At 41.7% G+C, this 16,342-nt stretch overlaps 1 protein-coding gene across 1 annotated transcript in view; it reads left to right on the forward strand.

Annotated features, from left to right (window-relative positions):
* The first annotated feature begins 1,769 nt into the window (after window positions 1-1,769).
* The window catches only part of LOC118828877 (cGMP-dependent protein kinase 1), a 173,316-nt gene continuing 158,743 nt past the window's right edge, over window positions 1,770-16,342 (forward strand). Inside the window, exon 1 of the mRNA XM_036735763.1 lies at window positions 1,770-1,829. The gene's annotated coding sequence lies outside the window, so the exon portion shown is untranslated. The remainder of the gene's footprint in view (window positions 1,830-16,342) is intronic.

Consider the following 16,342-nt stretch of genomic DNA (forward strand, 5'->3'; position numbering starts at 1 on the left):
GATTTCCACCTGGATGTTACAACAACCCTTCAAAACTGAATCTACTCAAAGCCGAGGTCGTCACCTTCCAGTCTCAAAAACTTAATCTTTGACTTCGATTTTCCACCCACTTCGTCCCCCATGCTCCCGGACTTGGAGGCGACATAGACTCCACCCCAGTTCTCACCTTCATTCTTGCGCCTCGTATGCAGTCTGTCACCAGGCCCCATTAACTCCACCCCTCTTACATCTCTCCCACCTGCCTTGATTCTCTATTTCCTCCCACCAAGGCCCTAGAGCAAACCGTCGCTGCTCTTCACCCGGATATTAGACTAGGAGAGATTCCGAACAGGTCTTCCCACCTTGACTCTTTCAAGCACCTTTCACAACCTGTTAGAAAGATCTTTCACACATGGAAAAGCAGGTGGCATTTCTCTGCTCAAAAGTCTCCAGTGGCTCCCTATTGCCCCCCAACATTAAAGCGCAAACTCCTTTGCCTAACATTGAAGGGCCTCCAACATCTGGCACCACCCCCCTCAGCTTTATCTCACATCTCTCTCTCTCTCTCTCTCTCTCTCTCTCTCTCTCTCTCTCTCTCTCTCACACACACACACACACACACACACACACACACACACACACATGCACACACACTGCATTCCAGGCAACTTACCTCCACTCCCAAATAGAGACCTTGCTCCCATAGTTCTGTGCTTTGCCCAAACTCTTTTCTAAAATGAAAAGATTCTCATTCCCTCCTATCTGCATCTTGAACTCCTGCCCATTCTTTTGTAAAGCCCATATCAAGCACCACCTCTGCCAGGAAGCCTTGCAGTTTTGTGGTTGGGAAAAGTGTTCCTTAGGACTTATAAGACATTTTGCTTTGTAATTCTCTGAAGCTTTGTCGTGTGTGTGTGTGTGTGTGTGTGTGTGTGTGTGTGTGTGTGAGAGAGAGAGAGAGAGAGAGAGAGAGAGAGAGAGAGAGATAGTTTAGCTGTATCTTAGCCCTCTACTAGCCCAAGAGCTCCATGAGCACAGGGGCATCATCTTATGTAAACTGGGTATGTCTTCCATTGCCCACCACAAAGCTCTGTACCTGGGTTGTGCCTAAATCATGGTCATTCTTTCCTTTTAAATGCCATGATAACAAAAGAAGGAGGCCCAGGTGAAGACAGAGGCCCAGGTGAAGATAGAGCACCATTCACCAGCTGTGTTCTGTTACTGAGGGTCCAGTATCAATGACGGCTTTCTAGTTTTTAACTAATCTTCAGTAACTGGATATTATTCCAATTGTTTATGGAAATTAAAGAATTTTGTTCCATGTTCAGAAATGAACATAGCATTAGGTGGAAGTTATTCCTTGGGACAAATCAAACCAAACAGGAGTTTTTTGTTTTGTTTTGTTTTGTTTTGTTTTGTTTTTCTTGTCCAGACCTGCGATTTCCAGCATGGAGGGAAATCGCTATTGAAGAAACCCCTTCTCCGAATTCAGACAAGTGCCTGTTCTGAAATTTTTGGTTGTAGGATTTCTCTGATGCCTTAACACATTAGATGATTTGACTATGGTTTCACAGCAAGTATTTGTCAGGGGCAGAACTTTCCCCAGGTCTTCCTGAATCCAAGACTAACTTTCTTTCCTTTATGCAACGTTGCAGATTTATTCAAAATTCAACTGTAGGATGGGGCAAATCCAAATATTTTGATTAAAGAAATATGTTTTCATTAGACATCATTTACCAAAATGACCTGCCTGATTAAGGGTTCATTTCTATCTTAATTTCTAGGGAAGACGTGAGGACTGCGAATGTCATCGCTGCAGAAGCTGTGACCTGCCTGGTGATTGACAGAGAGTAAGTCCACTGTTTCATCCTTGTATCGTGTGTTTTGGGAATGTTGTCTACAGATGCACCTTAGAATTTATTGATGGCAATGTCTCACATTTTGTGGGCAGATTCAGCTGTTTTCCTGCTGTGGGAACTCTTCTTCACTTTTACAAAGATAATTTAATAATTGATTACCATATTAGATTCTCCTCTCCCATGTGGGTACAGTTCAAATCCAACAAGTGCTTCCTATGTATAAGGACATGGGCTGGTCATTGTATCTATAAAGACAAAAAGAAAAAAAATATTGCTTAACCCCACCCGCAAGGAGTTTGTATTCTACTGTGGGGAAACAGCTCGTACAAAGATAAGTGCAAAAATAATAATTTGAAGATGATGGAATAAGATCAGAAAAAAAAGATTACCATAAGAGATGGCAACCAAGCTGAGGCTTAAAGGAAGCTGGAAATTCTATGAGGAGGAGATGAGGTGGAAGAGAATTCCAGGTAGGGGGTAGAGCCTGTGTAAAGATACAAAGATGGGAAAAGATGGAGTGCCAAGTTCAGAGAACAGTGGATAAGCCAGTTTGGCTGGAGTGGAGAATGAGTGAGGAGGAGTTAGATGAAATAAATCCAGGAAGCTTGACTGAAGCCATCCTATAAAGTCTTTGAAAGCCAAACTAATGAGTTGATAAGTTTCCATCTCATCCTAAATCCAATAAAGAGTCATTGAACTTTCTTAAGCAGAGTTACATGATTAGACATAGCCTTTGTGGAGATTTCTTTTTATACCTGACATGAAGATGTTGTTAAGGGGAGAAAGTAGAAGCTAGAAGTCCAATTAGACTATTTCAACACCATTATATTTTTCTCCCATAATCTCAGCTCCCTATTGCACAGTGAATCACAACCCAACACAGTCTATATTTGAGAAGATCATATGACCCCAAAAGAAACATTCTGGAGATATGGCTGGTCCTAAATGCTGATGGATTCCAGGGCCACTTAAAAGTTCACTTAATGAAAAATATTGCCTCATCTATATTTCCATGGCTCCACTTTCCGTTATTATTGGACTTGAAATTCTCTCCTTTGAAGGGACTTGAAACCGAGTCATATGAAATGGCTGAAGGAAGTGGCCTTGGTTAACCTGGGGAATATAACACTTAGGAGGGATGTAAGGGTTCTTCTCAAATATTAGAAGGGCTGTTAGGTGGTTAGATAATTAAACTTGTTCTGCTTGGCCCTGTGGGTGAGGGGGAAAGGACAAAACAGGTGAGATGGGGGAAAGTTGTGAAGAGGAAAATGGAGGCTTGATGTTGGGGAAAACTTCCTAACAATTACTACAATCCCAAAGGGCAATGGGTTGTCTCAGGGGCTGGTTAGTCTCTCAATCAACAATCATTTATTAAATGCCTACGATATACCAGCATTGTGATAAGCATTAGGGATATCAAGAGAGGCAAAAGAAAGTCTCTGCTCGCTCTCAAGGAGTTCCCAGGCCAAGGGGGTGTCAATTATATCAGCAGCTAGGGTATTTTAGCAGGAGAGGTCAGGCAGCTTCTACCCGTGTGTCTACTTTTCAAGAAGGGATTCTTACTTAGGAAAAGGGTTGGACCAGATAAACTGAAAGGTCCCTTCCAATTTTGAAAATCCATGGGAAGGTCCAGTTCTTTGGTTATGAATGGAATAAACAGCAAATAGAAGTGGTATGTCTCTACAAAATACACCTTTTAGGTGTACAAATTATGGAAGTACAGCCCTCTTGCCTTTTCTCAGGAGTGACTTAATATGGATTACTTTATCAAACCAATCAATTGATGCCCACATCCTACTTGGAGCATACTGGCTTCAGTGGAAAAAAATCATGACCATGACAAGTCCCAGATGCTTGTGGACATGACATGGAGTGGCATTGGATAATGGGGCCACCCAGTAGGGTGGCGAGAAAGAGAAGCCTCCTTTTGTCAAATTCTCAGCAGGGGTGAGCCCTGGATGACAGTAGGAGTTATGGAAGAGTAACTGGATCCAAGACTGTGATGGTGGAGCTGTCAGTTTGCCTGACATGTCAAGAGTTTCTCTTGCATGATGGTAACACTATCATACACTTCATTGACTAATATCTAACAAAGGGATCCTTCTGTCTAGGCAGCAAGACCTATACAGGAGTCGTAGGAGCATAGATTTAGAGCTGGAAGTGACCTCAAAGTTTAACCTCCTCCTCATTTTATTGTGGAGGAAATTGAGACCCAAAGACATTCAATGACTTGCCCAAGGTTACTCAGGTCCAATGTAATAAAGGTAGGATTTGAACCCAGGTCCACTGACTCGAAATTCATTGTTCACACTGTACCACTGCCACTTAATAAGTTGGTCGGTTGGTAAGCTCTGTGAATCTGAGTGGAGGTAGTATGTGTAACAGAAGTGCTAGATTTGTTGTCAGAGGATCTGGATTTAAATTCTGCCACTTTCCCCCTTTAAAACCCTAGAAAGGACACAGTACCTCTGCAGGACTCACTTTCCACATCTATTAACTGAGGGGGTTGAGCCTGAAAATCAAGTCTTAAGTCCTTCATATTTTTAAAGCTATAATCTATATTCTTAAATTATCCTCAAAATAAATAGGAAGAGGTACCAATCTTTGCCCCTCTTCCAGGAACCAAAAAAGTTAGGATCCAGAGCTGTTCCTGGAATTAGCTGTGTTTCTCTCAAGTCTGAATGATCTTGGTTGTAGGGGAGAAATACAGAAGAGAACATGGCAGAGAATGGGTGGTTATGGGATCCCAAAGTGTCTTTCTCTACTTTTAAAACAGGATTTAGCAAGCATTGAAATCAAAGAATATTTTTTCCTCAGTAAATGCACCACGATGTCCTGTCAAAAGCCTGCTGTATGGTATTTAATTTATGGCCAATTAGAGGAGCACTGGGGGCTTAATCCAGTGCAAACAGATGGTAGCCATTAGGGCTGTCAATGGAAGTAGCTTTCTCCTGAAATTTACAAGCAAGGTACCATGTTACATAAGCCAGCCCTTCTGCTCGATCATTCCATGGGGATGAAGAAAGGACATGATGGTAACTAATCATGCTTTTCTACAGTAAAAAAAAATCCTCACTGAGAAAAGGAGAAACACAGAAATTATTTTAGCCTGAGCCTTCTTGGAGGAGATGATGTCTTTCTTGTGATTTAATTATGACTCTGATAAGTGTCTGCAATGGTTCTGAAATTGCTGAAAAGAAATTGTCCAAATAGCTCTCAAAATTATCCCAATCTGATGGGCCAATCTGTCTAAAAATTCATTTCTCATCAATGTAATGAGCCAATGGGTAACTTTGAAAGGTCCAATATTGGAAGTCGATAACCTAGAAACGTGTTTAAGGATGAACATTGTCATTTTTGTAATCAATTACAGAGAGACTTTCCCCCTATTTCAAAGGCACAGGGAGCTATTCATTGATCTACATGGTTTTATTTGGTATAAAGTCTATGATTTTTCAGTACATTAAAGGCCATTCTTCTCAGTATATCTTGATAACAATATAAGAACTTTTCTAAAAGAATAAAAACATTCCTCTGTGTGTGTGTGTGTGTGTGTGTGTGTGTGTGTGTGTGATAAGATTCTATACTTAGTGTAACCAGTCCTGTCAAACGAGGAGGTAAAACTATATGATCCCTAACATTGCTTGCAGTTCCAATTCTATGATGTTCTGAAACAAAAGCAATCAAACAAATAACTAAATATGATCAAAACAAAACTCCATTTAAGTTCTCCAGTGGCTCTGAGACCTCATGGATTAGAATATTCTCTCCAACAATACAGATCACAGCCCACCTCAGCACAAATCTTTTCCATGCATGCCCATCAGTTTATCACAGGGAATCTACCCAACATATGGGGGCCTCTTCTTTTCTTTTAATATTGTGAATAGGATATCAGGTTTGAAAATGGAATTAAGTTTAGACACCTGAAATTATTTTAATTTATTTCATAAATATATTAATTTTAATAAAAAATGTTCTTTTGGTTTTCATCCTCTTTCCTGATTGTTTTTCTTCCATTTAAAAAAAATGTTGTCACTATTATTAATTGGAATCTAGATGGCTCAGTGGAGAAAGTGCCAGGTCTAGAGTCAGGAAGACTCGTCTTCCTGAGTTTAAATTTGACCTCACACACTTACTAGCTGTGTGACCCTGGGCCAGTCACTTACCCATGTTTGACTCAATTTCCTCATCTGTAAAATGAGTTGGAGAAGGAAATGGTGAACCACTCCAGGATCTTTGCCAAGAAGACCCCAAATGGGTTCATGAAGAGTCAGGCATGACTGAAAATGACTAATCAACCATAAAAATTCCTACTTACTCTTATTCCCTTCCCGTCGCTTTAGCTAAATTTCCTGATGATGAATAACAAGATCCTTCAAAATGACCAGGAAGAGAGTGGGTTTCCTCTAAAAGTAGAAGCTAGATACTTTCTTCTTGGCAGATTCTAGAGCAGGCTCTAGGTCAAGTACAGATTAGACTCCGTGGCCTTTGAACTCTCTTCCAGTTTTGATATCCTAGGGTTCTGTAACTCTGATTTGATCAATAACAAATACCTTTACAGCTTAAATAAGGCAAAGATTCTCCTGAAGCTCCTTGGGAGATCCTGGGCTGTGGAGCAGAAGGAAGACCTGATTTTGCACAGAGATTTGATCTTGAATATTGGCACTGGATAGTAAGATGTAGTTCTAGTTTCTTTGCAAATAGGTTCCATCCTCAATATCTGTAAGGTCTCAGATATCCTGGACCCTCAACAGTCCTCCTTCCCCATGTATTCTAGCTCTCTAACAACACTTAGTCCAGACCTCAAAGTATAGCACCTCTAAAGGACTTTCGAGTCCACTTGGTTTCTAAATTGTCTGCCTCCTAAAATCCACTCATTCATTTATTCATTATTCACCAAGTATTTCTTAAGCATTCAGTGTCTGTAGACTACAAAATCTGTGGAGGGTGAAGATGCAGTTGAGTCAGAGTTACAGTGTAAAGACAATTTTAGCAAAAAGGTCTACTCCGTACACTCTAACAAACCAAGTCAGGGCAGAAGGAAGCAGATTTGGCACACATCTAAATGGGTCTTTATAGGAAACTAATCCCCAGGGTTGCAAAGTTACTTGTTCAGTATCACATAGGTAGTAATAGAGGCAGATAAGTCAGAATTGCTGACCTAATAGATCAAGTAAGGGGGCAAGATATAAGCACCAATACCTAGAAAGTGCATTAACAAAGTACCTAATAAAGCACTATGAAGGGTCTATGAGGAAAGATGGCTATCAATAGTATGTTGATGGGGATGGGTGGGGCAAGGACCAAGGCAAACACCCTAACCCTTGGTATTTTCTGCATCTGTTCTTCAAACCATAAAGTTCCTTACTTGGAGAACTCATTGTCGCTACTCCTCAGCCTACCAGCTCTGGTCTCTAAGGTGGCTCAGGATGCCAAGAGCTCCTCAGAGAGGTTTTTAAATAGAGCTGAGATAGCCAGTGGCCAAATCTACTTAGGGGAAAAACCTTTCCTTGATTCTTAATTCAATTTTCCATACTCCCCACCAGCCCTTAGCAAATACAAGGAGTTTTTTGGGATGCATTTGCTCTCTCCTCTTTCATTAAACCCAGAGGTGATTTCAATTTCTGTTCCTTATCATTGTGCTCTCTATAATCAACTGCCACCAAGGTGCCAGTCAACAGGGGATTTATTGTCCCTTATCAAGGGACATTTCTATTTTAACCATAACATCATAGGTAGGAGGGACCTAAGAAAATATATAGTCTAAGCATCCCATTTTTATAGAAGTAGAAGCTGAGGCCCAAAAAGGAGAAGCAACTTGCTTTAAGTATCATTCTTGAATTCCAACTCAATTTTTCTAGGTCCAAATCCAGTTTTTTTTTTTCCATAACAAGTCATTGCTTTACTCCATGTATTTTAAGACCTAAAGAAATGATTTTCCCACAGTGGCATTTTAGCCATGGTCAGGTAGCAGATGAGACATGTTTGCATTTTCTGAGTGGTCCTTAGATGATGCCTCACAACAGCAACCTATCTATTCCACCAAGTCCCAAGAATGCCTTTGTCCATGCTGGCCCTCTGTGATATTGCAGATGGGGGCATGACATGGGGCAGGAGATGCTAAGACCAACCCAAATGTCTGAAGATATTTAACAGAGGAATGGCAGCACCATAGATGGCTTCCTTCTGGAAGCCTGCTTTTCCAGCCTGTGTTTTGTCTCCTTCTCAATGAACTTGCTATGCATTCCTTTTCTAGAAGCAGATCACAGACTCTCTTCTTCCCAGGTTTCCTTTCTCCATTTTTCTCTCCCTCATGTCTTCCTCCTTGTATAACATTTTTCCATTTTCACTTGGAGAAAATATGGCATGGAGTAGTGGTAAGAACAGTGTATTTGGAGTCAGAGAGCCAAGGTTCACATCCCAGCTCTGATTCTTATTCACTATCCAACCTTGGGCTTGACTCTCCCAATCAATGTGTGTTCACATGTCTATAGGCATTATTATCAATGACAAAATCCAACCTATGCACTCCTGCCCATCCTCTGTGAATCTTAACCATGCCCTTCAGAGAGTTTCCAACAGGGCATCCCAAAAATAGTTTGAGGGTCTTTCTTGATTTCTTTGGGCATCTCAAAAATAACAAGGGACCAGAACATGGCTTATTCATCCATCTATATCCCTCCTCATCATAGGACCAGCCCAAGATGTGTTTATTTCCCCTCACTCCTCATGCATTTATTTTTTCATCTTTTTTTTAAATCAACAAAAACTGACTTTCTCTCCCCACATACCTTCTTGCACAAACGTACTCATACATGTATATTTCTTTTATGAAGTCACTGACCACAATCCTCTTTTGTCATTTCTTTGTGTCAGTAAAGACTTGCTCACACCTTACCTGTGGCTTTCTATTGCATTTTCAGTTTTTCATCAACTGTTGTGTTTCATGAAAACATCTCTGGACATGAATTCCTTTTGTCTTCTCCATGAGGGAGCTAAACTAGCAGTTCTCCAAGGTCCTGTCCAGCTCTCAATCCTACAAAGGCTCTTTGAGGGTTTCCAGATGCTTTGGAGCAAGTAGCTTATCAATTAGGGGCAGTTGGGATTAGTGTGACAGTTGTCAACTTCAGCCTCTTCTCCAGCTTAAGTAGCTTTTCTTTTATCTCATTTTGCAGAATGAAATATGGGGAAATATTAAGGGCATTGGCTGGCTGATCATTGAAAACTGAATGGTCTTGTGTACTTTGGAATCATGTATGATTTGTTTTAGGCTTGTAAATTTAAGAAAATTTTCATAAATTGTATTAATCTGAAAATTTAAGAATCCAAGAAAAGGATTTTCTAAATGCCCATTGCAAGGATGGAAGCTCCAGTGAACAAGGATCTGCAAAAGGTCCTTTTATATTTGGTTAATGAAAAAGAGAAGTTTGGGAAGTGGAGGAATGCCTATAAAGGCTGTCATCTCTGATTTTTCAAGGATATTCTAGGGAGAGGCAGTGTAGACACCACCTCTGTGGGATGAGTCGATGGGAAGCCCAAATTCCCTCTCCTTTTGCTTATCACTTATACCTAATATGTACCTCTAACTTTGGTGCTTTGGCGCTTTAGAAAAGCATCATTCAAAGAACTGATCCTTAAGGAACTCGCTGTCCTGTCGTATGTGAGCTCCTTGAGGGCAGGAATTATCTGACCTATGAAAATGTGTAGCTGCCACACCTAGCACATATCCTGGGGCACAGTAGACAGGTGATCCATGTGTTGTTTTTAATTTCTTTTTTGATTAGTAGTTTTAAAATTAACAAACACACCTAACACACAAAGGAAGACACCTATGAAATGAAACCATGAAGATCTATTTTATATATTTTTTAAATAACATATTCGATTTAATTGGGCAGTAATGAAAAAGTACCATATTTCTTAGGGTTTCCATCTGGACTTTGTTTTTCTTTCCTTCTGTTTTTGTTTTATTGATATTCTTTTCGCTTCTTTTAAGGAATGATTGTTAATGGATTGATTAATTGATCTTATCCTTTCAATAAAATGTGAGCCCCCTTGAGTAGAGGAACTAACTGCAGTCTTATTTTTCCTAGCAGCTGGCACAGTGGTCTATACATAGAAGATGCTAGAAAAATGCTTATTGGATTGTGTGATCAAATTGGTTGATAGTGCAGCCACAATTTCTAACTGTGAGAAAGAGAATGTGTAGCTCAGAGAAGGTGGATTAGAGGGCTGCTGAGTAAAAAGGTCTTGAGCCTGATCATTGGATCATAGAACTTCATTGTGAAGGGACCTCAGAGGCCACCCAATTTAACCCCCTTACTTTATGGATGAGGAAACTGAGGCCCAAGAATATCGAGAGATATTTCCCAAGTCCCACATGGAGTAAACGGTAGAAGTAGGATCTGAACTCATGTCCTCTGTATTCAGAGTTAGTGCTTGTGGGAGGAGCAATAGCCAAATCCCCACTGCCATCCAGCCTGGGATAGTTTTTCCTTGAAAGATATTGAGACCACCTTGAAGTCTTGGTTGGCTCAGAAGATTAAACGCTCAGATTGTTTGTGTCACTGCCTGGTCACCTGGGTACAAAGCAGCCAGCAAGAGCCCCAGGTATGATCTGATGCTTGGCTGGTGGATCACAATGGGCATCCATCATGGGAGCTTCACTCAGATGAATCAATCTCCAAAGCTGATCCTTCCTTCTCCTGTCAAAATAAGGAAATCTCTTTTTGTTAACGATTGAATGTCCTACAATTATCTCATGTTTTCAACATGGAATCTAAGCTACCAGGTCACTGACCTGAATTAGACTTAGCCCAGAACATTTGGGAAAGACTTGAGGATGGTAAAAAACAAAAATACATTTTAAAGAAAAATGACCCTAGGTTGTATGGAGACAGGAATTGGGATATTGCCTATACCACATCGCCCTTTCCCAGATGCAACACTTATAAATGATGTGAAAATTCATTACTCTCCTTAAGAAACACTTATTAAGCACTTACTGTTTACAGGGCGTAGTACTAAACACTGGGTTATGCAGATGAGAAATGGCACAGTACCTTTGCCTTAATGAGCTTATATTCCTCTGCAGTGGAAAAAGCAAAATGTACCCAGAGAAGTTGGGTCCAAGATAGTGTGTAATGAGGGAGAAGACAGGATCCAGACAAAGCCTTCTAGGGAAGTTTGAGTAAACACTTCAAACTGAGAGACTGCTCAAATGGGAACACATTGTCCCTGGGGGCTGGTCAGTTCCACCTGCCTGATGGCCTTCCAGAAGAGTCTGGAGGACCACTGTCAAGTGCATTGTTGTGGGGATACCTTTCTGGGTATGATTTAGACTGGATGAGTGCTGAAGTCCCTTCTGAATCCAAGATTCTATAATTCTTTGGTTCTCTGATGTCTCAGAGGAGGGGAAGAACCAGGCTTCTGTTTTTTTTTTTTCTCCCATCAGAAGATGAATATGCCCCAGTTGGCCATGGTCTTTGAGGAGCTGAGTCTCCCTCTCACTTGTAATAGGTAGAAGAGCTATCTTGAGAGTCGGCACATCCATTATTCATAGGAAGGCACCAAACTGAGTCCAGGCTTCAATTTAATTCTGAAATGTGAACCTTAGTGCTCACTGGAAGCATCGTCTTTTCCTTTGTTAGAGGGAAAGGTGGTGTAGAGACAGGCTCCAGCAGGATTTTAACATTGCTTGAAAATCCACAGTGGAGAGCTCAAGCCCCAGTGTTGAAGGCTGCTTTGTAGATTGTTCTCAAGCTTCCTGGTAGAGTTAAGTAGCTTTGCTTGCTTTGGCAGACACACTTCCCTGGTGAGTCAGTCATTACAGGCCCAGCTGGGCCTTAAAGATCTAAAACTTTCCACTTTCCAATTAATATGCCTTATGATTCCTCTCTATTTTGAAACTGATATCATAGACCCCAGAAGTGAGAAGCCTGGGTATTTGTTAACTGAGTGAGACCTCAGGCAGAAAACAAGGTTTATTTCAAAAGGAGAAAGCTTCAGGATCTAACAATTTGGATGAAATATGTGGGAAATATTGTCTATTGTACATCATGTCCCATAATTCTACCACTTTGAAAAGGACCCTTCCATCCTTCTAGAACTCTGAAAGTCCTTAGAACTTGAAGTTTACACAGAACCAGAGAAGGGTGGGCAAATGAAGAGTCTGCCATTCACAAATGAGGGTGGGGGCTGCTCCTGGTACTGCTCTTGCTGATAGCTCCAGGTTGCGAAAGCACTGTGGAGGAAATCTACTTGATCTAAGCGGAGCAGCTCTCGGTCTGCATAATCAAGGCAGAATATTCTGGTCCAAAGCATAAAGAAAGTAATGGATGGTGGACCTGGAATTATAAGCTCACTAATTGTTCTAACAGATTCAGAAATTTAGAGCTTAGGTGATGACAGACCAGAGTCAGAAAGGCATTTCATGACCTCAAGACTTGGGTCCGGGGGATAGAGGGGAAGAAGAATGAATGACCTGAGGTAAGCAGTCTTCTAAACATGAGCAGGGGCAAAGAGGACCAGCCATGTCCAGCTAGCATGTCAGAGAGAGACAGAGAAATAGAGAGACAGAGATGGAGATAGAGAGACAGAAATGGAGAGACAAAGAGAGATGGAGAGAGAGACAGAGAGATGAAGAGAGGCAGGGGAGAGGAGAGAGGAAGGAGAGGAAAACAAGAAGGGAGGAAGAGAGACAGAGAGAAACAGAAATACAGAGACATACAGAGAGAAAGAGACAGATAGACAGAGAGTCACCACACTACACTGCCTTTTCTGATATATAAGGCTAGAGATGGGACATGTGATCTCATTAGCATAGGTGAGCTCCCTTTATTGGTCCAAATTGGCATCTGCCCTGCGGTTGTCATTTTAGAGAGTTTCTTAGGGAACTGAGTTTAAGTGGCTTGCAGAAGGTCACCAAGCAAATTTGCATCATGGTGAGACTTGATTCCTGGGCTTCTGGGCTCTGCAGACAGCACTCTCTCCTCTCTGCCACATTGTGTAAGCGCATAACTATCTGGCATGACCTTCTGTGGGTGTGTGCGTGTGGTTGTGTGCGTGTGTGTGTGTGTGTGTGTGTGTGTGTATGTGTGTGTGTGTGTGTGTGTGTGTACATATACTCTCTTATATACTGTTTCTTCCTGTTAGAATGGAAGCACCTTGAAGGCAGGGACTGGCTTTTTGTTTTTGTGCCCCAGCCCTCAGCACACTCCTAGACATACAGTAAATGATTAATAAATGTTTTTATTCATTTATGTCAGAGAAAGCAACATGGGGAATTGAACATCAGCCTTGGAGTTGGGAAAAGCCGGGTTCAAGTCCTACTTTGGACGCGTGCTGGCTATGTAAATGTATAAGGACCGTGGATGAGTTATTCAACCTTTTTGTGCCTCTGGCAAGTCTCTAGGGCTATAAGTTGAGGGTGTTTCCTATAAATATTGGTGGAGAGAATTTCCACACTCCTCCACATTTAATGAAAGTTTAGGTCCAGACCAAAATAGATAAAGCAGGTTAAGCAGGCTATTCAAAAAGTGTGTGTGTGTGTGTGTGTGTGTGTGTGTGTGTGTGTGTGTGCGTGCGCGCACACATGCATATTTGGAGGGACTGGAAGATGGAATTAAGATAAAGAAAAGTGCATGACCTAAATGGGTCCAGAAAATGCCATTATGAGCTAATGAATGAAGCATTATTAAATGCCTACTATGTGCAAAGCACAGGGTTAAGCACTGGTGACACAAACAGTCCCTGCCCTCAGGGAGCTCACATTTTAACTGGGGAGACCACACATAAGGATGTTTAAGCTGCACATCAGATGGAGAGGTCCCATGGTCCTTAGGGCACAGCAGCAAAGCAGATAGGAATGACTTTAATGTCATCTTCACTGAAAAAATCACAAGTTTCCCATGTTAACCTATTTGGCAGAGCCAAGTACTTGGATCGGGAGAACTTGCTTTTCTGATTTTGCAGGAGCTCTGGCTACAGCCCCTGAAGGAGCAGTGGCCAGGCTGCCTCTCCACAGGGGCTGCTTCCCAGGACCATGGCTCAGCTTGTTGGTCTGGAAGCATGGCTATTCCCAAGGCTCTTGGGTGCAAGGGCCTGGGCTGTCTCTGCTGGGGGAGGGGACCTGAGGGGAGATGATGATCAAGATGCTGGTGGTTTGACCTACCCGGCACCTGCCTGGTCTCTCCTCTCCCCCAGGGGACCTTGCAATTTCAGGTAGGTGGGCTTGCCTACCCCGTAACATTGGGGGCCTTTGTGCAGAGTGGAGAAGGCATGCAGTGCAGCATTGACTTTGTACAGGGAGACTTCTGATATTTACTCACTGTGTGACCCTGGATGAGTCACTTAACTGCTCCATGCCTCAGTTTCCTCATTTGTAAAATGGGAATGAGCCGCTATGAGGATGAAATGAGATGATATACAGAAGGCGCTCTGCAAGTTTTAAAAGCATTTATACAAACGATAGCCATTAAGATGAAACCGATGACGTGTTTGAAGAATAGTGCTGAAAAAGCTGGCACATGGCATCAAACAGAATGGAAAGTAAATCATTTTATAGCAGCTCTAGTGAGAAGCCTGCTCAGAAGATTTTGCCTGTCTGTGTAACGATTCTGAAGATTTGCACGATGCTTACATAACGCTGTGGGATGCTCAGTCATTTAAATTAATCCATCAGGAAGCCCTTATTAATGGAATAATTAGTCCTGAGCTCAGCCCCAAAGATTTGAAGGCAAAGTTAAGCTGCCCTTGCCTGAGACATTCACGTTCACATTCTGTAGAAGGAGAGAATACAGGCTTACAGACACCCAGGAGGAAGTTGCCTGGCCTCACGTCAATGCCACAACACAGTTGTTTTAGTCATGATGACCAACATTGACATGGCAGTTAAAAGTCAGCAAAGTGTTTTGCCTTTCTTATCTCAATTGATCTTTACAATAACACTGAGCCAGATACTAGGGGTTTTATTATCTCCATTTTATAGATGAACAAACTAAGAACCAGAGAGGGTAAGTTATTTGCCTGGGGTCACACAGCTAGTAAGTGTCAGAGGTAGACCTAGATAAGTTGAACATTGTATTTGCTACATTACCCCTAACTCCATCCACTATGCCCTATTGCCCAATGAGTAAGCTTTACTGGAGTAAGACAGTGCAACATAAAATTAAACTCAAATACTCAAATGTGCCTATGGGCTCATTGATTCTGGAGTCCGCTCCAGTTATGGCACACAACCATCCAGCCATGGATTCCCATCTAATGTAACTAAGGTAGAGATATGCTACCAAAAGTTTGCCACAAGGGATCTACCCAACATTCCAGATGTCTTCCTTGATTTTTCTAGATATGGAGAAGTAGTATTGCCCATTGAGAACTATGCCTTTTTTCCCTCATGCTCACTACACGACCAGCCTTCTCTGTCTGCTTCTCAGATGTCATTCTCTACTCTTCTTCTTTGGAGCTCCTCGTTGCTTATGGGCATTTCATACTTCAAAGTTCAACTAGAAACACAGAATCCTGCTACAAATACCCTTGTATTTAGCTACTCTTACTGGCTTGTGTTTAGCTCCTGCCTCAAGCCAAGGGCATCCGCAGCTCCCCTCTACCCCATCATCTGAATTCTGTAGCTGGAAACACCATGGAGACTTTTGAGCTCTGTATGCAGGAAAATCAACAAATGACGTGGTGACCACAAAGATGGAAATGGAATGACACAGGGATTGATCCATTAGCAGAAATGAGCAAGATACATCTCCCCATTGCCATTCATTCTTCAGCATATGTCAGAGAAATGGCATTTTTCCAGGGGGACAAATGGTATAGATCTCTGCAACAGTCTGCATTACTCTGCTAAACAAAGGAAGGTATTTCATTTGTATTCACATTCTGGAGGCTGAAACCATGATCATGCCATTGTGTGAGCCTCATGTAAATTACCAACAGCACTCCAGCATTGGGGAAACACCATCGAAATGCCCTGAATGTTTCTCGATTTACATATACCAGCTTTCCTACAGTACATTAGTGGGAATGCGTGTACCAATAAAAGGATAGAACTATGACAGAAAAAGTTGGAGAGACATAATTTCTGGGTTATTAATCATGTTATTAATCATGGCTAGTGGATAATTAATAAAAGGGTCAGTAGAGCTTTTGAATGTCTGCTAAATGGTAATGCACAAATCATTGACTTAATCAGGAAGTGAATTATGACCTAGGCAACACAGGAGGGAAAAAACACCACCTCAGGAACTAAAGTCAGCAGGATTCTTCATTTGTGTGACTCAAGTTAAAAAAAAATGTTCCTGGTCATTTAACTTCTTGGGTTTGCTCCCTGGCTGAAGACTCTGCTTTGTATAAGGCATTGCGGAGTAATAAACAGAACCCTAAACCCGAAGTCAAGAAGAGGGATATGAATTCTTTATCTGACACTTACTGAGTACACACAGACAGACAAGTTACTTTCCCTTTAAAAGCTGAATTTCCTTTTCTCTAAA

The sequence above is a fragment of the Trichosurus vulpecula genome, chromosome 8 (genome assembly GCF_011100635.1).
Source record: "Trichosurus vulpecula isolate mTriVul1 chromosome 8, mTriVul1.pri, whole genome shotgun sequence".
Lineage (NCBI taxonomy): Eukaryota > Metazoa > Chordata > Mammalia > Diprotodontia > Phalangeridae > Trichosurus > Trichosurus vulpecula.